Source organism: Pogonomyrmex barbatus, unplaced genomic scaffold, assembly GCF_055798465.1.
Source record: "Pogonomyrmex barbatus isolate J1 unplaced genomic scaffold, ASM5579846v1 scaffold9, whole genome shotgun sequence".
NCBI classification, from domain to species: Eukaryota; Metazoa; Arthropoda; class Insecta; order Hymenoptera; family Formicidae; genus Pogonomyrmex; species Pogonomyrmex barbatus.
In genome coordinates this window covers 2,497,509-2,524,916 of record NW_028297193.1, presented here as the reverse complement: position 1 = coordinate 2,524,916, position 27,408 = coordinate 2,497,509, and the positions used below count along the sequence as shown (strand labels likewise).

Here is a 27,408-nt window from a genome sequence, read left to right as displayed (position 1 = left end):
TGTGCTTCAATATTTTGTATTTTTGTAAAATCTCTAAATGTCTATATCTCTCTAACGAACAACTATATCTCTAATTAAAATTCACTAGATAAATTTCATTTAAAATTAGTTAGAAAATATAATCCGTACATCATTTCAAGTTGAGTTGATAAAAGATTTTTTTTTCTTAATTGCCTGAAGTGCAATTGTTAAAGAAACCTTAATTGTTGAAGCATTAATAAATCGAAAATTATTAATGCTTCAATATTTTCGATGTTAAGAAAAGATCAATTTACAAGAAATGAAAAATTAACAACCCTAAAAATAAGTTAATCATCTATTAAATTTATATTTATATTTATATTTGTATTATACAATTTGTTTAACAAAACAATGAACAATAAAAACATAAATGATATCAAAAATATAATATAAATAAAATGTAAACATTACCAATTTTATTATTATAATAAAACTTATAATTTTTAAAAGAATATACTTGCTAAATTTAGACAATTTCAATCAGCATTATATACAAAAACTACTATATATACTATATATATTTATATACTAATGTATATAAATCAATGAAATATAAAATTTTAAAATATATAGAATAAGATATGCATATTTCTTTTATTCACAAAACTAATATTCATAATCAAATAATCTTCAAATTTTCCATGTCAAATATTTAAATGTTTCTAAAATTTCTTAAAAATAATTGCAAAAGCACGAATAAAAAATAACAAAATTTTTATTAAAATTTGTTTTATTACAATTACAGTGCATAAAAATAGGTAATATTTACATTCTTTAAAATTCATTTAAAGTTAATTAAAAGTAATATCAATATTATACTATTCATTTGTTAAAAAAATGATTTTATAAATAAGTTGTGTACATCAAATTTACTGTCTGGTCTCAAATTAAAAATCATAATTAATATATTTAGTAATATCATGAAGAAATAAAAGTTTGCACTAGAATCAAATTGGCTATTCAAACAAATCCTATTGGCAGCTGCAAGAAATTAGATCATTAACATTATTATATTATTATCTAAAATAATAATTAATAATATGCACATAAACAAACATAATCCGCATATTTTAAAAATTATTATCTTGAAAAAAAGATACACACACACACACACACACACACACACACACACACACATAATTTTTTGTTAAATAATGAAATTTAAGTATACAGTCTTAAATATACCAGTAACATTTTTGTATAACATTGAAAATGTTTATATTCCGTAGTCAATTCTTTTATCTATCTTTAGATATCTATATTTATTGATATAATGTATTTTTTCAAATATAGCATATACATTTTACTCACATTAGGTGTTTGATATAATTCTTGATACATATTGTTGCTTGGATGATGAGCAACTGCAGTGTAAGAGTTACGAAAGATAAAATCCTCAGATGAAAGAGAAAACCAGTTTATAAAGGAAATCCAAAATTTCTTCTTTATTCTAATTAAACATAAAGATTTACTTTAATTTATGTGTGGATATATAATATATATAATACATTCTAATATTATATTCTTTATTAATATTACAAATGAATCTAAAATTTTCGGTATTAATATTTTACCGATTTTTTCTTATATATTAACAAGAGTAGAATTAATATATAAGAAATTAATATATAAGAAAAAATGAGTATTAATACCGAAAATTTTAGATTTATTTGTAATACTAATGTGATGTTTGATTTCTAATAGTATATCGCTTATGATCAAAGAATGAACACGAATATCTATGTTTGCAATTAGTAGGAGACCGATGGGCCAGGCGAATACGCGATAATTCACAACGATCTTTAATAATTAACAAGTCGTTACTAATTGCGAAAGTCGTAAAATACCAAAATGCTAAAGGGCTTTTCTGCTTAGCTTGATTCCCTCTACCTGCACACAAGCGGTATATCATTAAAAATCAAGCATCCTGTATATAATATATAAATATACATTCTTTCTTTTTAATAAATATACATTTCTTTTTAACTATTTGTAGTTATAATAATCTTAAAAGAACTAACTGCTTACCTGAGACAAATAAGAACATACGGCAGCATTAACATGAATATTAGTATTATAAAAATTATTGTCCAACAATTTATAACCAAGAAAAAAGAATGTGTAGAACGTGCATGTCGAGTGTAAGTTTTAGTATCATTGTTTGATTTATTATTATTTTGAAAACTATTCTCGTGTTCTACATTAAATTCCATATTTCTGTTACTTGGCAATGATGGCATTGCATATGTAATTACTAAAACTAAAAAAGTCATTTTAATTAATAATCTATCACATAAAATAATAGATTTTAAAACATTAATACGTAATTATATAATAATAAAAAATAATTATAAAAAAATTTAATTTTACTATTAATAGAAACTTATCATCAGTATAAAAATTTATTCTTAAATTTTTATTATCTAATTATTAATAAGTAAAAATATATTATTAGTAAATTAAATTATATTTATATATAATATTTGGTATCAAAAATACAATTATTATTTTATTATTTAATTTTTCAAGGTTGTGACATATATGCCAATTTAACTTATTATATATTAACTTATTATAATTTTGTTAACTTATTATCTCACCTGATAAAAATACAAAAATAAAAATATATATTGTATTATACATCGTAAAAATTTATTTAATCCTGCCTTCTACTAATCCTAAAAATTATAGGATAGAAATTCACATTTCTTTTTTTTCATCCAACTGATTGTAGATTAAATTCAGTATCGCAATATAGCCCACTCTTGAAATCAATATAATAAACATTACAAGCGAAATTATGGAATACAACAAAATTTATTGGTGGAATGAGTGCTTATATAAAATAATAAAAAGAAAAAAGTTTTAAGAGTAATAAATATAATAAGACAATATGATCAAAATACATTAAAACAAAAATTCGACATTTATAATAATTTTTTTCATAAGTTACAAGTATCCGTAACGATTAAGAAGATAACATGTTTCAAAATTAAAATATTTAAAATTTAATAATAATATATACATTTGCGCAAAAGAATGTCGTTGATTAACAAGGTCATGGCAAATAAAGGAAATTTAGAATATCTGTGTATATATTTGGCAAACGATGTTTTGAATTTTTCACAAGTAAATCAATAATTTAATAATTTGATAACGCGGAATAATCTTTATTACATAAATAAATCTCAATTAATAAAATTATATAAAATCATATAGCAATTGTACTTTCTACGCATTCTATCATCAACGATATGTGAGCCAAATTATTAAAGTATTAAACAGAACGAAATCAGAGTAACAGAATGTCATGAAATTCGAAATAATACGTGACAGTTATTATATAAATGATAACTGCTAGCGTCGGCGTCTCGAGAAAAAGGGCTCGCGTTCTAACTCAGTAGAATGGACCGCAACGTCGACACGTCGGTGGCTTTATTGTACCAAAAATTGTAACAAATAACATCACGCTTTTGCGAAAAAGGAGACAGGAAAACGAGGGAAAACTGGCAACTATTCAGCAAATTCGACAAAATTAGCGGCTTTATCAGTTTCGACTATGCCAATATCAATATCAATTTGTTCATCTTACCGAATCGAGATTCGTTTAACTTTACATGCACGATATCACAACATTCACGAACGAATGATTCGTTCTAAACACGAACAATATTTTCAACGCTATTTGACTTATTTGCGTGAACCTTATTGGCTAACAGTGCCGCGCGAAATTATTTATTTTTAAGAGATAATTTAATCTTTTTTTCTTTCTACCAAGTATGCTGCTATTAAATCTATTTGCTTCTTCTCTATCCTTGCATTATGCAAATATTAAATGAAATATATATCTTTTTTTTTTTAGCATAATTCTCTTTTTCTTTTTTGTTATCACAATTTCAATTTCGATATATTATATTTGTGCGATATACGTGCGTAATAAGATTCATAAATTATATTTTTGAATATAACGCACGCGGCGGCCAGTGAGAGATCGTCCCTTTTACGTCAGCGGTTGCAAATCGTCGGTTTATATTTGTTATTCCGTGCAGGGTGCCAGAAGCAATCTCCCTCGGCTCAGGAAGAAAAGGGAAACGTGGAGAAAGGCTAGACTCGTAACCCGGACGCGGCCGTTTGCGAAGGTGGATGAGAAAGAATTATCTCGTTGATGCTGAAAACAAGCACGTCGAGTCTTTCCTTTTTCCGCGACCGTTCACTGAATATTTTTAATTTGCAAAGCTGCCCATACACAGTGTCGCGTCGTGTGTACAAAGAATGGATAATGTCGTGTACGGACAGTTGCGCGATTACCAAGCCACCCAATACGTTTTCACATTGACGAACGCTACTTGTACGTGATCGCTTTGAATTAAAAACGACTTCACAAAGCCGCCGGTCGCTGAATAACTTCGACTGAATTAACTATTTATCCCGTTGATTCACAAAGCTAATGCAGATTTGAATAAAAATTATTATCGGACAGCTTTTATTTTTAATTTTACAATTGAATTAATATCACGACGTATATCAGCACGTCGTGATATTAATTCTTCAAAGAGTAACATCTGCTTCTGTTAAAAATCCTGTGAAATCATTCTAACTATGACAGAATTAATTATTTCAATGACATTAAAAAAACATTTATGTGCGTATATATTGGGTGTCATATGTCATAATAATTTCAACTGTTATTTCAACGTACAATTGTATCCGTTTATTTTTGTGCTTTCTCATGCTTTGTAATCTCACACAAGACTGAATGAACCTCTGTAACATCTGCAATTTTTCCACGCATAAAATAACTGCATTTGTATAATGCGAGAAAATTATTTGCCACATCAAAGTTATTATAACATGAAAAATTCTTATCTCTTGCGTAGAAAAGCGAAGACCAAATGTTTTAATCTTTAAGCTTAGCATGCTACATTTACAAATGTAAAATATTAGCTAAATTTCTTTACAAAAATGTAACATAAATAATGACAATTTTCGCAATAGCAAAAATTAGTAGAAAATTACAAATATTACAGAAAAATATTAAAATAAGGTATTAAAAAAATCATTACTAGCATTTTCATCGATCAACCTATTTAAATTTTATTTTTTCGCACGAGAATCGATTTATATTTATTTTTCATACATTATACACATCTATTCTAAAAAAATCGCAATTATTTGCCGTTTTAATTGATTCGTTTCAAGGAACAGACAGAGCGTGAGAAAGAAAAAGAAAAAGGAAGTAGCGTCGTGCTCCAATGTTCGTCGGAGTGTCCGATGTATTCACGAGAGAGATTTATCGGATTTTAACAAGACTCATCTCTCTCTCTCTCCTCTCTCTCTCTCTCTCTCTCTCTCTCTCTCTCTCTCTCTCTCTCTCTCTCTCTCTCTCTCTCTCTCTCTCTCTCTCTCTCTCTCTCTCTCTCTCTCTCGCCTCCTACTCGGAGCTGAGTTTTCGCAAAGGACCAGTTCATCGTGCTCCTAATTTCGTTTGCCCGGCCGGGATTTCGGTGACTTTAACCCGAGAAATCCTTGAGATGCAGCGCACTGCTCGCGCACGCTCGCGCGCTTCCCGTGATTTTTCTCGTTTCTACGCCGAGAGTACTTCTCGGACCTTCCTCTCTTCTGCCACCGGAACTTTCTGAGGTTCTTTCCTTTTGTCTTCCTTTTTCTTTCTTGCGAAAGAAAACGGCAGGACGACAGGCAAGATAAACTTTGCAGTGCGGAACCGCGAGTTTTCCGTCGAAGTCGGGAGCGAATGGGGCCAAATAGGTGCCTTTTACATAACGCTAGAAGGACCGACGTCTTTCTCTCTTTTTTTTTTTTTTTTTTGATTGATCGTGATTCTTTAATCTATTAAGAGCTAAGTGAATAAAATTCTTTCTCAAGCATCGTTAGCGCGAATGCAAATTTATGTATAAGAAAGACGAATTATCTCTCAATGACGCATTCAAAGAGAAACTTAATCTAAAGAAACCTCTGGAAAATTAATAATATTAAAAATATTAAAAATCGCATCCAACATGCTTATTTCTACGTTGCTTTTATTAATGACGGTTACTTAAATCACCTAGCACGTTTCTGTTAAAGTAAGTAAGTTAAAGTAAAGTAAGTTAAAGTAAGTGCATTGCGTATAAACCGACGGCGTAATATAGTTCGCCGCAGAATAAATTATATTTCATTTATGCGCGTTAGCATTAGCGACCATTAGTCAATGTTACATCTTAATTAGCTTGCGTTGTCCCGTTTACGCCAAGCTTAATTCGACACTTCTCGCATCTCGAAGACATGCTGATACGAAATCACAATAAACAGTCGTGACAATTATAACTACGAACTTCCATATGCTGCAATATCTAATATTTTTGCAATATTTTTTTATTAAAAGGATATTTTTATATTTCATGTGGATAATCTCCATGATTCGTTCGATTTCTACTTCATCAAAATTGATTCTTTTTGCAAAAAAAAGACTTCTCGCAAATTGATGCACTTTTTATTCTATTTTTTTTTTGTTTATATTTTATTCATTATTGTTCTCTTTTAAAAACTTTAAATAAATGATTCTATTATTTCGTGCAACGTTGAAATTGATACGATATTAGTTTTGATGTTAAAAGTTTTATAATGTTAAAATAATTATATTTTTACTATAAATATAATTATTTAATATTCCCTCAGAAATAACATTGTGTTTCGTATCCGCATTTTTAAAACTTTTCAAGTTTTTCAAACTTCTCGTCTTAAAGAATTGTTAGTCTCTTTTTTTTTCTTTTTCCGAAGGATATAAAAATCGTGATAATAACCAACTTGAGAAATCTTTGAACGAAGACATTTCTTTGGAAGTTTAAATAAGATGTTGAAGGTTGTAAAATTACGAGCATAATTATTTGAAGATTATGATGGGTGTGGGTACACGCCATTAATTCCACCAATTTTCCTTCGTTTCACTACAAGTTTCGAGTTACCTTCCTTTTTACACGTCGCTTCTACTTCGTCGCCGCCATGGTTTTTATGTCATCTGAAGATCGTTAATTGGCAAGATTAACAGCCGACGATGCGCCGTAAAACAACGTCCAAGAAAATTACTCTGGCACACTTTTGCCCCATACTAGGTCGATACTCAGAAAATGATCGCCCACAGAAAACAACTGCAGTTTTTCACGGTATCTTTTTCGTACGGGGCCGGATGACGTCGTTAATTGTTTCGCTATCGCTGCGAAATATTGCCTTCGTGGCTGATTTTAACGAAGAGCTAATCGCACGTAACAAAAACTAGAGACGAAACAATGAAGTATAAGAGCATCAAGAAAGGATTAATTTGATTGATGCAATTGAACAGAGTGATTTATGCATCGGATTGCAGCGGACAAATGCTCCGAAACCTTCCCATTTTACTTCGTGTTGAATAGAAAATTAGATTTATTCGTTCATTTGTATCTCAGAAACTTAGCAATCAGTATAAAACTATAAACAGTATAAACTTAATTTGCACATCTAAACAGGCGGTAATAACATGCAAAGAGAGAACAGAATAGAGAAGAAAGTGAATAAATAGAAGAAATTGGAAATTATGGACGATCAGCTAAAATAATTTAATTTGATTTTGTATTTTCCAGACAGTATTTATTATATAATATAACGAAATAATCACTCGCTCAATTTGCTAATATTTTTGAAATCTGATGACATAAATTATTCATATTCATTAACTAAAAATATATTCGGTTTTATAAAGTTATAAATTAAAATAAAAGTTTTTGTATCTATGGTAACTATTATTGTTTTGCTATAAAAACATAAAATATATATAAACATATATATATATATATATATATATAATGCAAATATGAATTAAATTAAAAGCATTTATTTAATCGTATTTATAATTGCAAGTATGAAAGTAAAAAGTATGAATGCAAAAAATATAAAAATTTGAAAAAGAATTTGTCATATTATACAACTTTCCCATTAAAATATATTTTTAAAATAATATACAATAAAATTTTTTAAATAAGAATAATATCCTGTAAATCTGTCTTTCTCACTTTTTAGATATTTTATTATATTACTGACGATGAGAGATAATTTTGCTTTTCGATATTTTACATATATATTATGTAATATTATAATAATCAATTTTTTATCACTATAATAATTTTTTAATAAATGCCAAAATATAATATGCCAAAATATTCTTTAATTGTTACAGAAAAATTAATCACTCTTTCCCGATAATTTTTAGATATATCGAGCAGCTCGAAACAAGCGCAAAATATATGATAATCCGTATGCAAAGTCGCAAAATCTGAAATGTGAAGAAATAAAATTTGTAAACGTTAAATATTCCATCATGTTGGCACGCTGTTCGAGGCTCGGCGGTATTTTATTTATTATTGTTCTCTTTTAAAAACTTTAAATAAGTTTTGTTTTTGTGCGTGACGTATGACGCGTAATGTTTGCGTACGCAAGGTCGCCGCGCTATCTCGAGCCGTTCGCTACTTCGTCATTGTCGTTCGAGACGCGATAGAGGCAAGTACTGAGTTCCGCCAAACGCGATAATTCCTTCTATTATTAATCGCTTTGAAACTTGCTATTATTAACCGTTTTATAACTTATTATTAAATCTTATTATTAACTTATTAATAAGAAATCAATCCGTTGCTTGTTACAGTAACAATTCTCGCGATTATAAGTTTATGTAGGTATAATAAGGTTATGTACGTATCATTAATGTTTTATACGCGTATATCACGGCGGTAGTATCGAAAGTGTCGTCTAAAGTACCGCGCAATTGTTGGATAATTAATAATTAATGAGATCGTGATTAACTATGTTTTCGCGAGTGTGGTGTTACTTAAGTGCAATGAAGAAATCTGAGAGGAGGAGCAGGCCTGGGAGGCATCAGGCGTCGGCGGAGCAACCCTAGGGTAAGTTATTAATTGGCTATTTTCTGTTTAAGTATTATTCACCTTAATTATTTAGAAATTTGAATCTTCATTTACAAAATTTGATATAAATTTAGACAAAGACTTTTCAGGAACAATATCGCGTATTTTATTAAATAAAAAGAGAGTCGAACAAAGAATTGTTTCAATAATTAATTGTATTAACAATTTAATATTATTTATAAATTTAATATATATTAATTGGTTTGAACGCTATTATAATGTGAATTTTATATTTGAATGTTACAGATCAACGTAGAGATCAACGTACGTAACTCCGCTGTTGCGCATCGTATCTGTGAGTGCTAAATTATTCATTTTATTATTTTAATTTGAGGAATTGGATCTCTGAATGAATATTAATATATATATAGATATAATAGATGCATTCACAGCACAAACATACAGTGAGCGCTCATTAAGCACTTTATTTCTTTATATATATATATATATATATATATATGTGTGTATATATATATATATGTATGTGTATGTATATTTAATTTAAATCTAAAAATATATTCTAATTATAATTAAGCGTTCACTAAACGGTTATTCTATTAAATGCACCTAATCATTCATAGATCTACTTTGAAATAGATAGACTAGAATAGGTTGACATTAATTTTTAATCAGACATGTATAACCGTCGATTCATCATGTGTTTAAGAGCGCGTACAAAGTTATTGAACAGAAGTTATTATCATCGATGCTTTATGTTTTATTATTATGCAATTATTTTATTATTATTACGTTTTATTATTACGCGTACAATAAAATTTTAATTGTACAATAAAATATAAAATTGCAAATAAAAAATAACTGAAAACGTTTCATAAAAAGATATAATAAATTAACTTTTAATAGCATACACAGTATAACTAAGTAAAAATTTCTGTGTTGAGCTAGATAGCAATAATTAAAATAAAAGAATAAATTAGTATTTTTATAACATGATAAGAAAAATATTATTAATATTTATAATAGATATGTTTTTAATGTTTTTTTTTCTTTCTTCAAATATTTAAATAGAATTTGAAATTTTTATTTGCGCTCTTTATATCTTTTTTCAAAATTAAAAAGATCTTGTGTAAAATAATATCAAAGAACTCAAAAGATTTTTTTAATATAACACAAATAGTGTTTAATTTTTATAACCTATCCGTATATATTTGTTAATGATTTGAATAATAATTTCAATAATAATTTATATTGAATAATAATTTAAAACAAAATAAAATGATGTGAGATCCAATAAATGTTTTATCACAAAATCGAAGAATTTTTTACATACAAATTATCTAAAAATGTTTATTAATATGTATATTTTAGAAATTTTAAAAAATGTTATTATATGAAATTTTAAAATGTTTTTAAAAATGTTATTAAATGATGCGTACATGTATATAATTTTTCTGCATGTTTTCTTTGAGTAATTAAGTATTAAATATTAAGGATATTTCTTGTGGAAATATATAGATAATTAGATATTTATATTAGTATAAAAAATTATGAAGATATATATCGCGAGAATACGAAATGTTTAAATAATGAAGTGAGAATATGTGTAACGACAATATTGTTTATTGAAGCATTTTTTCGAATTTCACGTCATTTTTTTAAGTATTAATTGTGGTATACTGAACTTTGGGGAAGGAACACTACTCATAATAAATAAGTAACTTCCTTTCAATTTATGAGCTTGTCTATTGATTTATAATTTGACGTCTTTGTCACATCGTTATTAGCATCTAGTGCATTTGTTTCTTTTAATAAAACTTAAATTTCAACGCTGTCAGTAATTAATTTCTCTTGAAGCTTGCTTTCGACGAGAAATTCTCTTGGTACTCGATAATAATCGCTTTTTAGATATGATTGGCATACTTGAAATAAATCACGATCTAAGTAAAAAAATTTTTAAATAAAAATAATCTATCGACCAATGAACAATCGACAAATAAAATCTAAAATTTAGTTCAATTAAAAATATTTCAAATCTTTTAAAATCAATATTTAAATTTTTGTTGATATTTCTAGAAAATTATATTTCGAAAATAAATGAAATTAATCTGTTGGATATTATATTTAAATACGATATAAATAACAGAATTGAAATAAATCACGTAAACATTTCTCGATCTTTTCTGTTTATTCCAAGATTCACTAAAGGGGAGGGCAAACAGGTTATAAGGAAGGCTTCCTTCTCATGTCGTTTATCACTTCTAGTCTTTTATCACTTTGGTGCATATTATCGCGTGGTGCAGTTGCGCGCAGTAAGCTCAGTTAGAAGCGATGGAGATGCCGCACCATGATTTATTCCTGTACTATGTAGCGGTGCCGAAGTTTTCTAATTAAGTATACGTAATGAGTAACCGTGTCGTCTTGCCGGTGTGTCAATGGCGAAATTCATTGTGAACGTGCATCGTCTGCCCGAGCATCTATCTGCATGTAAACTGCAACGCGATATGAGCATGCTTGATTACTGCTTGCTTATAACGATGATTTTGCTTTGATTCATAAATTTAATTATATTGAAATTAACCATCGGCAGATAGCGACTTAATCTTTTCGATACACGTAAACGGGATATACAGTCGCTTATCAAAACAAAGATTTGAATCGAGAAATTGAAATATAAAGAATATAAACGTGTCCATTGTACGAATTCTAATATTTTAAAATAAATTATATTGCCCTGAAATTCAAATTCGTACCTTTGCACAACAGGCGAACATTTCCCAAATGTTGTAATTTAAGAAAACTAGACTGAAAGCGACGCGGTAGGATAAGAATCTCAATGCGGGATAAACGGAAATAAAAGATATTTTTCCAGGCGATCCCGTGCCTTTCTATTCTCTCTTGAAATTTTCTTCTTAAAAGAGTTGGCAAAAAAGGACACATAAAGTTAAAGTTTGCTCGCAACTTTGCTCATACTAAGTAAAACTATTATCGTATCATTTCACTAATATTTCTTTGCGAATTATTATATATTATAAATCTAATTTGAACTTTAACGTTCGCAGAGAAAATAAAATATTTTTAATTCTCATTAAATAATCGCGAATTTTTTTTAAAGAAATTTCTCATTTTCGAATATTTATATAAAAGTAAAGGTAAAAACTCTTCGAGAAAACTGATAATTATGTAATCGCCTAGTAATACGTCACGATTGACGCAAATGTATTATGTCTTCAGTATTTCAAATGTCGTTTGTGTTCCGATCACGTAAAAGACACGGACGTTCTAAAATCTTGTCTGATAGTGTCTGAAATGCTTCACAAAATCTAATTACGAGATGATGCTAAGAGAAGCGTGATAAAATATAAATGCACAAGTCGTGAAATATTCATCGCAAAATGCACTCGCGTGTGGATAACGGACAACAGAGAGTAGATTCAAATTGAATTTTATAATTCGCGAATGCGAAGAGGACATATTTAGCACAAAAATCGGGCATGTACGGTCGGCATACGTAATGCCGCTTGCATTTCAAGACTAGCTGTAAAATTTAAATTGCTTGAGTGAGGCTATCGTCACACACAGACACAGGTTTCAGCGGTCTGTATTAAAATCAGAAATCTGCCAAGACTTGATCTATTTTCAAAGTCAGTTTATTATCGAATCAATCCATTATAAATGCTATAATTATAAATTTTCTGATTACTCGAGCAACCTGTGTTGTACCATTCGAAATAGATTGATTCTAACACAGTGCCGGCACAAATATTTTAATACAATTAAAACAGAAATTCACATTAGGAAGAATAGAATTCGGCAAAAATCGAATCCATATTTTGAATAGATTAAAGTATCCTAATAATAAATTATATTTTATATTTAATATTCTGCGACGTTACCTAAACATACATGAAAAATTTTCAAGTGGCAAATTTCCGTGACAAATACGTCATATTAAAAATTGACATCGCATGATTAAAACACGTTCATTTATAGAAGAAAAATTCAAGTTGCGTAGGATAAATCATTTTACATTTGCAAGTAGTCGGAACGTTGCAAAAGCCCGACGACACGTAAGCATCGCATGTCGTTTGCTATCATTATAATTACGTCATGAAATTGTAAAGGATTAAGATTGCTACATTATCATTAAACGTGATTGCTACATAAAAATGCACGATTTTTGCAGAGAAATTTTCTTTTTTTTTTTTTTGTCTGATACGAGTTTGTATTAAGCGCAACATTGAGCTTTAAATTTAAAAAAGAATATGACTTCAACATTTCTTTGCCGAGAACTACTTTTATCAATTAAGTGTGCTTTATACCAATATCACGTATCAGAGTTTAATGAAAGCATCAAGAAATTCTTTCCTTTCGTAGACATGCATTATCGACAATCCTATTGGTATTAGCTTTTTGTGTTATAACACTTTAAATCTGAGGGCAGACGCTATCTCTCGAGCCACTCTCACGGTCGTTGAATTTTATGTTATCGGAGTATCCATATATGTCTGGCTAAGAGTTTCGAAGCTTTTATTTCGAGAGTTAACCTTGTTTTGTATTACATAACTATTTGAGCATTTCCAGAGCTCGTGTGCGCTTGGAGAAAACCCTCGGAACTATTACCGCGACGTAACATTTATTTATTGTTCCTCCTTTTTTTATTCTTTTATCTCGATGCATTGTGAAAATCTCATTGCAACAAATGCGATAGTTTCACAAAAGCTCCTGTTATGAAATGTCGCAACTCGCTATTTTTATTTCTTTTCGGTCTTATCGTACTATTTATAGCGACATATTCATGATATATAAATAATCGCTATTGTTATATTTTGTAACCATATTTTTAATTGTTATATTACACGTTACCGTACTAAAATGTACGCAAGTACTTTTATCATATTCATATCTTCTTTCGCATTAGCGATAGCATACTATTACTATTCAAGTAGATTGCAAAGATGTCGTGAAAAGTTTAAAAGTAATTTTAAGTTTTGCAAAAGTTTCTTTGGAATTTGAGCAAAAATGGAGCTTTATCTCGATAATATTTCTCTCTCCGAGATAATTTGGATTAACAATACATGAACATTTGAAGAATTCACGACAATAAATGTGTGAATTATTCTTTGGAAATAATAAAACCTTATAATCAGAGGGCATGATTATCCTTCGGATGAAAACATAAAATAATTTAAAAAGAACAGAATATATGATTCTGTTTATATGTTAAGAGCTACTCCAATATGTAATGTAATCACAGCAATGCAGTAATCGTCGAAAATAAATTCCTGCGTCGATAGCTTATCAGTAATTAATACGAATGTGATTATATGTATAATTAAATATTTCAACGGTGTGTTTAATCAGTCTGACGCAATTAGCAATAACGCACGAGCATACATAATGCAAATATTGATGCGAAGCACGCTTATTTGACGAAAATAATTCTGGCCGGCAAAAATTTACTATTAAGGTAAATCTTACGAACTTCATTTTTAGACTTATCCGATAATGTTTCATAATAATTAGTTTGATATTATGCAGAATCGAACGCACTAGAGATATGGAAATTTTATTGGAATTTTAAAGATAATTTTTGCTTTTGCTATAGATTAATAGTTACATGTAATTACGGCGAAAGTCATTACGTGAAAGCCATTACGTAAAATTTTTTATATATTTAATCGAAAAATAATAATGTTGGTTGTAACTTGAAACATTGCGAATATTTCGAAATTTATATCTGAATACATTAAATTTTGCAATTTTTAATTGTAGTTATAATTTTTAGCTTATACGAAAATATACGAAATACGAAATACTGATAGTGATATACGTATATATACGTGTATATACGTATATAGAGAAAAAGTTTTGCATTATTATTTTGCAACCGTGCGCTAATGTAACGGTGACATCATTAATTTCTCCGAGCGGATAAGTTATGTGACAAGTTGTCACTGCAAAAACTTTATGGATAAATTTTACCTATTTTTCGTAAAGTTACTATTTTTTAATCAAGATTATTTTTGGTGAGAGGTAGGATAAACTAGATCGATAATGTTTTAATATGTATGTATGTGTATGTGTGTGTGTGTGTGTGTGTATATATATATATATATACTTTGTATATCTGTCTACATATTCTTGCTGACGCATGAATAACTCTTTTGGTAATTTTCTATTAAAATACCTCTTATTAATAATAAATAGAATGATGAAATATTCTCATAAAATAATTATAATGAAATATATTGAAAATTTAATAGTATGGCAAATATAGACCGAATAAAATGATGAATTAATCGCTTAAAACGAATCTGTATTTCTTAAAATTTTAGAAATAATATCGCTAGTCTAATTTAAATATTAGACCATTTATACATTATTAAAAATTGTCAGTCAACAAAACTTACAGGTATATCTTGCTTATTAAACATTAACTATCTGAAAAACCTCTCCTTGAATTGTCGTCATCTCATGATGGAACCGTCGGTCTTATAATTAGTGAATAATTTCTCCCCAGAGATATTCGAAGAATTCGTAATATTCGATATTGGTACACGAGTTTATCATAATCTAATACAGCCAGTGTTTGCCGAATTCACTTTCGCATTCTTGAAGACGTCACGTCATCTGCAGAATACAAACTTTGCGCTCGATCTTTGTGCCGGATTATTGAGAGGCAAGTCAGAAAAACACAAACGTCTCCCGGCTGGCGAATGGTGTCCAATGAATACGCGATTGGCGCCTCGTCTTATGAATTTAATTTTCTGCGAAATATCGCGTAAACGTGCCCAGGGGCGTCAATGCGTTGCCATCACATTGGGATAGTATGCGGTATCCACGTAGTTTTTGTCTTTTCCCTAATTCTTCACTCGATTCCGCAACTTCTTTCTTGCTCAACTTTTCCTTCGTGGCTTGTTCTCGATATTTCTGAAGTTACGTCGATTCTCATATCGCCGTAATTCTGATCTTTTTATTTTAACGGTAGCAACAACGCATAAATATCCGTTTCGAGTCCGATTTCTTGAGAGCATTTTTAACTAAAGATTAACCTACATCGGAGAATGGCGATCTTACATAATTAAATCGTCGATTGTCGTTAGTTTAACGATCCGGGTTTGTTAATTCAGTAAAAGAGCAAGCTGCAAATCGATCGTAAAAAAATAACCATATAGTAAAAACAACAATAGTCTGTAAAACTAAAAGACACAATATAAAATATCATTTTGTCGCAGTTACTACTGCCGCAGTTTTACTGCTGTTAATAAATCCCTACCATTTCCCGATTGGATTCATTCTCGCGATCGTTACGTAGTATCCGCTTGCACTTGGCTGCTTATCATTTAAACGACAGGCGTGCCCGCCTCGTTCCTGGTTTATTGCTGCCTGCCTGGAATGCCTCAAAAGCGACCTCTAAGCTTAGTTCGTCGCAACGAGAGAGAAAAAGAAAGAGAGAGAGAGAGAGAGAGAGAGAGAGAGAGAGAGAGAGAGAGATAGAGAGAGAGAGAAAGGGGGTACGTTAAGTGGCATCGATTATTCCTTTCGTGAGATATGCAAATCGTTCTACCCTCCTCTTTCCTCGTCCTGTCTCGCGCAACTCTTTGCGCCACCCTTCCACCGATTACTTCAGTCTCGGTCGCGCTCTATCCTCTCCTACAACCCTTTTTCTCTCTCTTTCTCGCGCGCGTTAGCCCTCTCGTACAAACTGGAACGTCTGTCGCGTGATTTACGTCTCGAGAAAATAAGAGATCCCACCTTATCCTGTGAAGCAGGAGCAGGGAAGATCGTGGAAAGGGAACGTGGGAGTCGACAAAGAGACGACCATTCTAAATCTCTCGACTTTCGAATGTTAGGCTCGTGGACTTGCCACTTATCAGACTAGAACAATCCTATTCTGTTACTCAGTTGATTTTCCTTCTTCTTTTTTCTCATAATTGTAATTTTCTTGTTTTTTTTTAATTTGCCGAATATTTTTATAATGGTATATATAAAATACCAACAAATTCTTTTATGAATTTAGAATCTATATTCATTTATAAATCTGATAACAAAAAAACAGTGGGATATGTATTTCAAATTAATTTAAAATAAATTTTAATACATTGATAAGATGATGATAACAAATTTTTTAGTGTTTTAAAAATAGGTAAAAACTTAATTTAAGATTTTATTATAACAATGCTAAAAAAATGTATTTTTTATTCAAATTTAAGTAAGTGTTTAGATAAAGAAATTATATATATAATTCTCTATAATTGCACAATTTATAATAGAGGTAGTATGAAAACAATTTTAGTCGTTTCAATTTTAATTGTATAATGAAAATGTTAATACGTATTGTATTGTTAAGTTACAAAATGTATTGGCCTATCCAGAAAATTCCATTGGGCATTCCGTCACACACAGATTATTATTATTATTTTATATATATATATATATATATATATATATATATATATATATATGATTTCATGATTTATCTCTAGAGATTACCATTGACATTTCTGTATTTATTGCTAACCATTGCTATTTCATGTGAAATTTTGATGATACAATAAATAAACCTATGTTGAATCGAGAGAACAAAATTCGGCGCATATTCCAACGCATAAATGTATAATATACATACGTTCCCACGGTTTTAACAAGATCTCAGAATGCATTTATAACATTGCTCATGTTATCAAGTATAATAAAGTCTAATAATTATAACGAAGCGAGTTAATACATAAAATAACATGGGGCACATATATAATGTATTATTATTATCATTATAATGAACTTTTGCGAAGATAATATTTTACAACATTATTTTAAGGAAGGAACTTCCCGGTGGTCATTATTACCGAAAAAGGTTTTTATAAAGGTTAGTAGACTTTGTTAGCAAATATCAATGTTAAAATCTTGAAAAGACATCACTGTTGATTGGACACTGTTAAAAAAAAAGAATACATAAGCTATGGATGTAAAAGCTTACATGAATCAATGGCAATTTTAATATGTCATTCTTTTTAGGAATAATAAAATTTATTTGTGATCCGTCAAAGCAGCATGAAAGCATTAAAGGTGGAGTAATAGAAAAAAGATCGATCTACATAAACATAAACGAATGAAATATTCAGCAAATTATTTTAAACATGCATTTTAGGTTTTATACTTATAATTGAAGTTATATTGCACGATTGATGTAAATTTACACAAACTCTTCTTCTCTTCTTCTGTATGAATTGTATACATTATTGAACATACATTAAAAATCTTAATATTTATTTCGAATAGATTTCGAAACGAATATTGCAAGAATATCGAATCTGCAATCTGTAAATCTGCAATTTTATGAACTTTTTACAAACATTGGTCGCTTTTCAATACTTTAATTTACAACAAATAAATCGATTTAAAATATTTACCGAATATTTATTAAGCATGTATATAAATTTATGCATAAAGGGCAAGAGCACATAGCAACGATACATAACCTTGCACGAAAATTTGCGCTTGATTTATTCAATTGATGTACATCGCGATAGTAACAATCGGCGCGTGATTTTCAAAAATGTTCCCGGATTAGGCATCCGAAATTTTGACGATTGGAAACACGTGGCGGCCTAAATCCGCTTGGGCATTCAAATCGGTTGCGAGCGCGTTAAAAGCGCGCGCGATCGTGCGCGTGCAAATTTCATCGTGTCGCTCATCCGCGTTCAAAAGGAGACGCGATTCAGCTCACGCTCGACCCAATCTCCGGACTCATCGCGCGCCATCGAGAGCAGCAACCTCTTTGCCCTCCCCCCCCCCTCCCCGTCGCGAGCATCGATAAAAATATCCGATATACCGAATCCCGCCTTATATCCCGAGTCGACGTTGCTCGCTCGTAAATCCGCTGAGAGACGGAAAAAGCGCGGCGGCTATAATCGTTATCCGTTAAATCCACGCGATGCTTCGCGTCTTTCCGCAGCTGGATGGATCGCAAGTGTCACGGCGGCAACCGCACAGGTCCGATCCATATCCACCTTTCTTGAAACATTCAAGGCCCACGAGACCGTCGAGCTTTACAAAATTCATCGCAGCACGGAACAATGGAGGAGACTCTTCTTTTCCTTCACCTTACCGGTTAACGGTTAAAAATTTAGAGCTTGTTTCACGTTTCGAGCTAGATTTTCAATATTATAAAACTGGAACTTCGTAGCGTTGTTTAGAAACGAATAAACTTCCATTCTTTACGTGGGACATGAGTGACAATAGCAAATCGCTTATTTTAGGTAAATAATCGAGTATACTTTTTTTTACATGTCGGATTGTGATCGTGTAAAATGAACAATTCAGCGGACTTATAAATGACACAAATGTTAATAGATTGATAATTAAATTTGAGTAACTTCAAATTCATATTTTATTGTAACTTCAAATTCATATTTTATTGTATGGGTGTATTGGTATGGTATATTATATTGGTATGGGTGACAGACGCCTGCACTCTCGTAAATACACACGAAAATGGGATGCATTAATAATCATTTGCATTTCTACCTGGCTTGCTTTGCAATTTGCTTATTTGATTTACCACTAATTTCAAATAAGTAGATGTCTAGCAGAGTAGATCGCTTGGCTTATTTCCCTCTCTATTAGCTTCATGTAAACTTGACGTAGCTACTAGGTTGCGGTTACAAGGATCGAGATGCTGTTTGCAAGAGTGCATCTTGGACTCTGTTCGGATCCGCGAACCGTATCTTTGTTTACCTTCTTATCTCTGAGTGCTCTTCGTCTTCTGAGCATTAGCAGTCAAAGCTGTTTACCCGTTTTCGTTTTCTTGACGCGATACTGGTGTATCACAACCCGTACCCAAAATTGGAGAGAGAGGGTAAAAGTTAAATTTACTTACCTGACTGAGTAAATGGATTCTTAATATCCTTATTAACGAGTTGGGAAAACTTAATAATTTGCTGTTTACGTGTAATAAATTCATCGAGACTACTACGGATTTAACTTCACAATGTACAGGTTAAATTTGATGACTAAATACTTGATTCTTTTTATCGAAAACTGTCGAAAACTTTTTATCGAAATGTTACTTTAATACTTCCCTATGCATCTCTTTTAATTATCGAACATTTTACCAACACATTTAAAAATATAGATTTATATTCGTAATATATTTTGATAACATAGTTCCGTTCCATTTCTTGCTCCAACAAGAGTTGTTTCTCTGATTGTAATCGTGCCAAGAAGCAGAAATGCGAGAGAATCCTTTCAACTTGCAGAGATTCTTTATTTTTTAGAAAAAAAAGCCCTTTACGTGTGCAACAAAGATATCAATCCGAGAATTTTTCAATGTTACGTTCGCGTCGCTAAATCCCCAGAATCAAAGAGATAGAAAGACGCAACGAGCGGGTACGTGCGCGTATCACGATATATCGAACCAATTTTGGGGCTCAAACGGTCGGTATCGTGTTTCACGCGTGTTTCATTCGGCTTTTCCGAGCAGCTGCAACCGATACTAGATCCGGTATTAACCATTTGTGGCCTGGCGCGGCGGTGCAGATTATTTTTTCAGGATAAACTCGCTAAGTTAAGCCATTTGCATTACAGCCACTTGCCGCAAGCATATCTAGAATTTATATTATAGTTTTTGATAGCTTATTCGAGTATATTCATGTATATTTCAAAGATTTAATAGCTTAACAAAGAACCTTAAAAATTATCATAATCTTTATTTATTCTAATTACCATATCGTTGTTAATCAACTACAAACATGAGCTCTTTCTTGATAGCATAATTTTTTTTTCACACTTTCTGTGACTATTCTATTTAAAATATGATTAAATATGATTAAAGTATATAATGAGGACTTTCTGAATAATGAATATACACGAAAATAAAATATTTATATTTTTTTATTCTCACATTTTCCCACCATCAATTTTCGTTTCGTTCGATACACAGACGTTAACCATTAACGGACTGCGATTTTTACACGCAATTTAACGATGAGTCGATAAATTAACAAATGGAGCGGCAACAAAGCAAGACCTTGATTAGAAAAGACGTGCAGTGGGATGAAGATTGAAGAGAATTCGAGTCTATTGCCACAAATGCTATCGTTCCTGATATGTATTCGCGTAAGAGCATCCGCTGAGTGAGTTTTATTGGGAGGCTACATTGGCGGAAACCACCGGTCGTTTGGCTCGTGAACGTTTCCAAACGCCGCGCCGTCTCGATGCCAGGAACGAAAAAACAGCGATAATCGTAAAGTGCAATATCATCAAGAAACAATTGCATCACTGAACACGTTTTCCATTAAAAAGAATTTGAACGGCATTAAAGTACTTGCATACAAAATATCAATTTTTACCTGCTTATTATTTTCAACAAGGCGCTTAATAATCAATTTCATCAATTACCACATTTTTTGCAACTATTGTTAATTAATCTAATCATGATATTTATGCTTTATCTATTATTTCGCAATAAAATAAAGTCAAAATCTTAATGAAGAATATTACACATATATATATATATATATATATATCTAAAGCTATTTGAAGAAAAAGACAAATTGATTTATAATCGATTTATGTAACATAATAATTATTTGTTTTATTAAGCAAGATAATATAATTATTAAATTCTATACATATATAATATTAATTTTATTAACTAGCCGTATGATTCTGTAATTCCGTATTTAATAATCCTGTTAAATTTACTCGATGATTCATAAATTGTACCAATTTTCATCAGGTGAATAAAAGTAATACTGGAATATTTAAAGGTCGTCGTGAAAACGTGCAATTGCGCTTAATTTAGATAGAAATGATATACCTAAATTCGTAGCTTCTTAACGTAGCTCAAAGTTTATGAACCTCTGGTATACGCGCTATTATTTCGCCTATTGCGCCGTGTACATGGGAATTATTCGCCGTATACGCGCGCGCGTGTAAACACCGTCATGCTGCACATGACAAAGACCCTTTCCCTATTGACCTAGTGTGTCACGGAAGGCTAGTGAGCCCCTCGTGTAATTTATCACCGGCTGTTTACCGTCTACCTCTAATTGCACCTCTTCACGTCGAAAATAAGGACCCGGCAATATCTATAAAACGCGCCAAGTCACATTATTTTGCGGTTTATCTCCCTAAAACTGCTGGACCGGGTTTTTATTTCACGTGACAAATGGACCGTTCCTAAATCTAAGTGATTTAACATAAACACATCTATATTGCAGTCGTATGCAGGACTGGTTGGATTTATGATGAAGTAATATCTGAAAGTTGCACAATTTTTCTTTTCCATTAAGACGTATCATTGAAGGATAATAAATAATGTGAAATCACGACGAAATAAATTGAAAATTGTTATATAAATCGCGTTTAAATTCACATGACACGTAATGATTTTATAATTATTCATAAATCAATATTGTCAAATTTATAAGATATCCTGAATGAAGTTCTTGAAGAAGCTAATGATATATAGCCGAAATCGTGATTACGCTCTGTCGTCGAGGATGGAATTAACTACAGGAATGAGCTGACGCTCTATTTGCGTGAGTTACTCGAAACGTATGTTGCTTAAATTTGCATTATAATGTGTTTCTCACATATGATACGAATGTATATAGCCGATATGACACGCGCTACTTTTGAAATGAAATTGTCCGAGCAGAACAAATATGAATCTACTAATTTGACATATGTTATCATTTCGGGCTTTCATTTCAGAATTTATAATATTTCCTTAATCAAGCAATCAAAATGCCGAGTATGAAGATAGCTATAGAATATAAAGATTCTTAATTATATTTTCTTGATATAAAAGTATTGAATGCGCTATGCATTGAAAAAAAAACAGAATAATAAACAAACGTTTGTATAATAGGAAAAATATGTTTTGTTAACATTAATTTTGTTATATATTAATATTTGATAGATTTCACAGAACAATCATTTTTTATATCTAATATAATAAGTCACTTCTACAAATTATTTTAATAAGTATTAAAATAAAACTTAATCGAGATTTAATTAATTATATATCTTTTTGTGAAATAATATTTAAAAGGGGATAAATAATGAACTTTCATTTTATTTATATTTAAATTTATATGAACGGCTCTGTGCCTATCGTTAACATTATAAACAATATATTATTATGTATAATATAATATAATAATTTACGATACAATTAATTTCCAAATTAAATAATATTGTTTTAGCATCTTTTATTTTATGACGGTATACTCAAGAATTCAAAGAAAGCTTTCTTAAAATCGAGCGCGTTAAAGAAATGCCATTGTTATAGATTTAAATGTGATTTCTAAATCTAGCTCTTTTTTCCCTGTACGTTTAAGACGAAAAAGGAGAACAGGAAGAGAAAGGAGTAAAAGTTACGTGGTCCGATGGGTCTTGTCACGGAGAGTAGGGATCAAGATGCCGACGTCACTCTTCCGTTCCATGAAACCTCGCGGAAATTGTTCTTATCCCTTGATCCCTTGAGAGTTTATCCCATCGTCGCTTCCCATAAAGCCGGAATGATCGCGCGGCCTCGTCTGCTCGTCCATCTCGCCATCTGCCGATTATCCACGCGACATAAAGGCATTCCTGTTTCTTTTGAAATGTTTACGATGATTCTGCCTGCTCGAGAAAATCTTTGGCACGAATATAAAGGGAAAAGAAAGAGGAAACTAAAGAGAGAAAATAAAGAAACTGTGTATGCACGTACTTACGCGTGCGATGCGTGAAAGAAGAAAATTGGAGATCTTTCAGTAGAAAGAGTGCCATATGGTCAGCCAGCAGCGAAGTGATTTTCGCGGTAGGCCGAGAAAAACTAATCCGGTTATATTTCAAATCGTATTTCCGACGGGGTTACACAACGTTTCGTGCAAGGCGTTCCGTGAAAGCACCGTAAGTATTTTTCGATGTGAGGAAACGGAGAAGATTCATACAAAAAAAAAAAGAAAGAAAGAAAGAAAGAAGAAAGATAAATTCGAAGTTTTGAAAGGAGAAATTTTTCTAGGAAGATTTACTCTTGTTATACGGTAGTATTAAAATTTAGATCGGATATATTTTAATTATTATTGCTACTGTTGCTTGTACGTATATGTTTAACTTTCCCAAATTTCTTCTGGTTTCTTGTTAAAAATAATTCTGAAAAATTAATTATATATGTTATTTAAAAGAAGAAAAAACGCATTTGATAAGAAATATATAAATAAAACGTATGATGTAAGCTTAAAACAATGAATATTTATTTAACAAATATGAGATTTTTAGTTAAAATTCTCACGTTACATTGTGATGTTACACTTTCTGACGAGCGTATTACTAAATGTGTTTACTATCCACAGACCATGTTGTAATCTACTGTCACTTCCATTTGTTTTCGTCGACTAGTCATTTTTGACAAATAATATTGGACGTGAAAAAGTTTTAATAACTTTGAATATATGTAACATATATTCGGTAACATGTAAATTTTACCGAAGCATTTCTTTTGTTTATTTAAATGTAATCTCGCAATATGAAAACAGTGAAAAATGTTAATCAACGCAAAAGTAAAATCAGCTATCCCTCGAGATTATGAATCTTATATTTATATTTGAATAACAGACGACTCATTTTTATTTAATAGTACTATCTTCTTGCTGGGTTACAATTTTTATTTTAATCGTTTTCTTTATGCAAAAGACATGTCTTGTTTATTTTACCCTCTGCCGGTTTTTGGTCTTTAAACAAGAAGATTGCGTTCTATATAAAATGCCACAATAAGTTAATTACATGGTATTTTTTTACCAAAAAAAAAAACATATTTAATAACAAAAAATCGACTTTTGCCAAGTATTTTGTGCAAAACACTAAGTATTGCATAATAATAAAGAAAATCATTTTATTATACAATGATAATTACTGAAAAATAAAACACATAGAAAAACTATCTTTTATTATTAATTTATGAAAGCTAACTAAACACTGAAATAATGTTTTGCACACTTGTTAATATTATTTAACTGATTTTTTTTCTTCCTGAAATGTTAATTTCATATTCCGTTTTGTAATCTACCATTCCTTTTGAAAGTGTTTGTAGTGACATTTCTTCCATTACAAAAATCTGTGTAATGTAATTTTTCCAAGCAGAAAAATAGAGTAAATCAAAATTCTTCCAGATTGATATATTATAGATGTATGTCGTTTGAAACAATCGTAAAATCCACGCCGTGCTGTACGATATGACTGTGAAGTTGGCACGACGTTCTATTAATTTTTAAAAAACGACGATAGTTTTCCAGTAGCACTTTCCAAACTATTACAATTTTTGATAAACATTAAATAAAATTTCGCCATTTATTTTTAACACCAAAAAATCAAAAATAATAAATATATTAATTTCATGGTCCGCATGCTGTTAAAGTACAAAAAGCAATCGAATATTACAATATCTGTAAGAGCTCCCGTTAGTTCTGGGCTAATTCCATAATTAAATATCACTTTAGGTCTAAATTAAATTAAATTAAATTAAAATTAAATTAAAATTAAAATTAAAATAATTAACAATGTCTGCGTATACATCAATATCTCAATACGTTTGTCGATCGATGTGTAAATCGAGGCTTCAATGGAGCAGCTTATCGAAAAAGGAAACGAACAAAGTCGACTTAGACGGGGCGAGATTATAAAAAAAAACACGAAATAAAGATCCCGCATCGTGGAGGGCCGGACAGTCGGCTGGCTTTTCTGGCCGGTGGTGTTTGACTCGAGCATATTTTCGGCGACGGATTTTTATTCGGTTCACGTATCGTTCGTGCCATAGCTATAGCTACTCGCGGAGACTCCTCGCATCTTCTCCTCCTCTTTCGGCCACGAAAATTTTTCGTTCCTATCACTTTCCTTCCTTCTTTCCTTCCCCACTTGTCCATGTCTTTCATGTCTCTCATTTCCTCGCCCATTGCTTCTTATGGACTACGTGTCTCCGTCCTTATCAATCTATCCTTTTTCCTTGTGCTTGTCCATCTCTATTTACTACCCACGCCGACTTTCTGTGTATGAGGTGTCCCAAAAGTAGCAGATATATATTTGAAAGAAAATTGAGCTGTAAAATTATGTTTATCACTTTAATGATAAGAATTATTGAAAATTACTAAGTTATTCCAAAATGAAGGTTAAATTTCTCTGCGAATTAAAGAAGTAAATCAATGAAAGAAATTTTAATTTCTGCTCTATATTTTAATTGCACTTTACTTTGACAAAAATCTATATCACACTTTAATTATTAATAGATAATTTTATAATATTACTTCGGAAAAAATTATCCCAACTTCGCCGCTATTATTTTGTTGAAAGAGTAATTTACAGGACACCCTGTATGACACTCCCATCTTTCTCGATCATTTTATTTTCCTCCTACATCTATCCTTTTTATACCAGCAGGTTACACGTCCTCTTCCTTATCAATCTACTTTTCTTTTTCGTCGTCGTTCTCATTTTTCACCAATCTGTACATCTCATTCTCATCGTTTCCATCTTCCCAGCGTGGACTTCCCAGCGTTTTCAGTAACTTTCTCGGGTACGCTCACCCCCCTCGTCTTCCGAGCAACTTCCGGAGCTGTTCACCGGCAGCTGTTCACCGGTACCTTCGGCCGGGTACCGATCGTACATACAGTACATACACGTCGTAACAATAGTCGATTTCATAAAAGCAAACGAGCTCGCGGAAGGGTCCCGTATTCTCAGATCCGCCATCGTAAAATCGACGTCGATACGCTGCAGATGGGGCCCGGCTAGCGTGCGATTTTGCCGCGTCAGGGAATACGTTTTGTTCGCCATCGTCGCATCGCCGGGGACGCGCATCGGGCGTCACGGGCGAGATCGACATCCCGGACGACATCCCTCCGTCGGATCGGGAGCGGGATATTCGGGGAATCGTCGCGTTGCCCTCGCAACGAAGTACGTCTACGTGAACGCGCGCAAATACACCTAATCCGCCTTCGAAATTCCGTCGACAGGATCGAAATCCCCGAAACGGTTCGCCGCACGAACTGTTCGGTTAGAGGGATAATCGTCCGCCGTTGCAGCGCGAGATGCATCGAGCTCTCGCAGTCGGAGAATGGTTGCGGTCTGCAATTCGGATCCACTCGAACTTATTGTAGCCAGTACTAACCGGATACGGAACGGTTTCCCCTCCCAACTATTGTAAATGTGACAACAACGGGAGTTTCGGAGAGAAATAAAATAAAAATATTTGCGGATTTTTAGGATAAAATTGTAAGCTTAACTAGAAATACTATTTGCGAATATACAGTTTTTCAACATTATTATAATAACAGTTGTATATTTAGAGAAAAAAAAAGAGAATTATAAATCTTACATGTGGATAACTACAGCATAAAATTGAGATTTAACATCATTTACTATGTAAATTTCATAAATTTTAAATACTGACGTTTTTTTATCATCAAACGGAGTCTTCAAGTCCAATTATAATTTTTGT

The 27,408-nt window shown here is 31.2% G+C and overlaps 1 protein-coding gene and 1 long non-coding RNA gene across 2 annotated transcripts in view; one reads left to right on the top strand and one right to left on the bottom strand.

Moving 5' to 3' along the window:
- Positions 1 to 304: 304 nt before the first annotated feature.
- LOC148934529 (uncharacterized) lies at positions 305 to 3,689 on the bottom strand. Its single transcript, XR_016141239.1, has 5 exons — positions 3,614 to 3,689; positions 2,622 to 2,785; positions 2,050 to 2,281; positions 1,333 to 1,471; positions 305 to 1,002 (listed from the first exon to the last, which is right to left on the bottom strand). It is a non-coding gene; the product is annotated as an uncharacterized LOC148934529 (long non-coding RNA).
- A 4,839-nt stretch (positions 3,690 to 8,528) lies between these two features.
- LOC105428798 (igLON family member 5) overlaps positions 8,529 to 27,408 on the top strand; it is a 134,310-nt gene continuing 115,430 nt past the window's right edge. The window contains exons 1-2 of the mRNA XM_089084674.1: positions 8,529 to 8,945; positions 9,213 to 9,261. The gene's annotated coding sequence lies outside the window, so the exon portion shown is untranslated. The remainder of the gene's footprint in view (positions 8,946 to 9,212; positions 9,262 to 27,408) is intronic.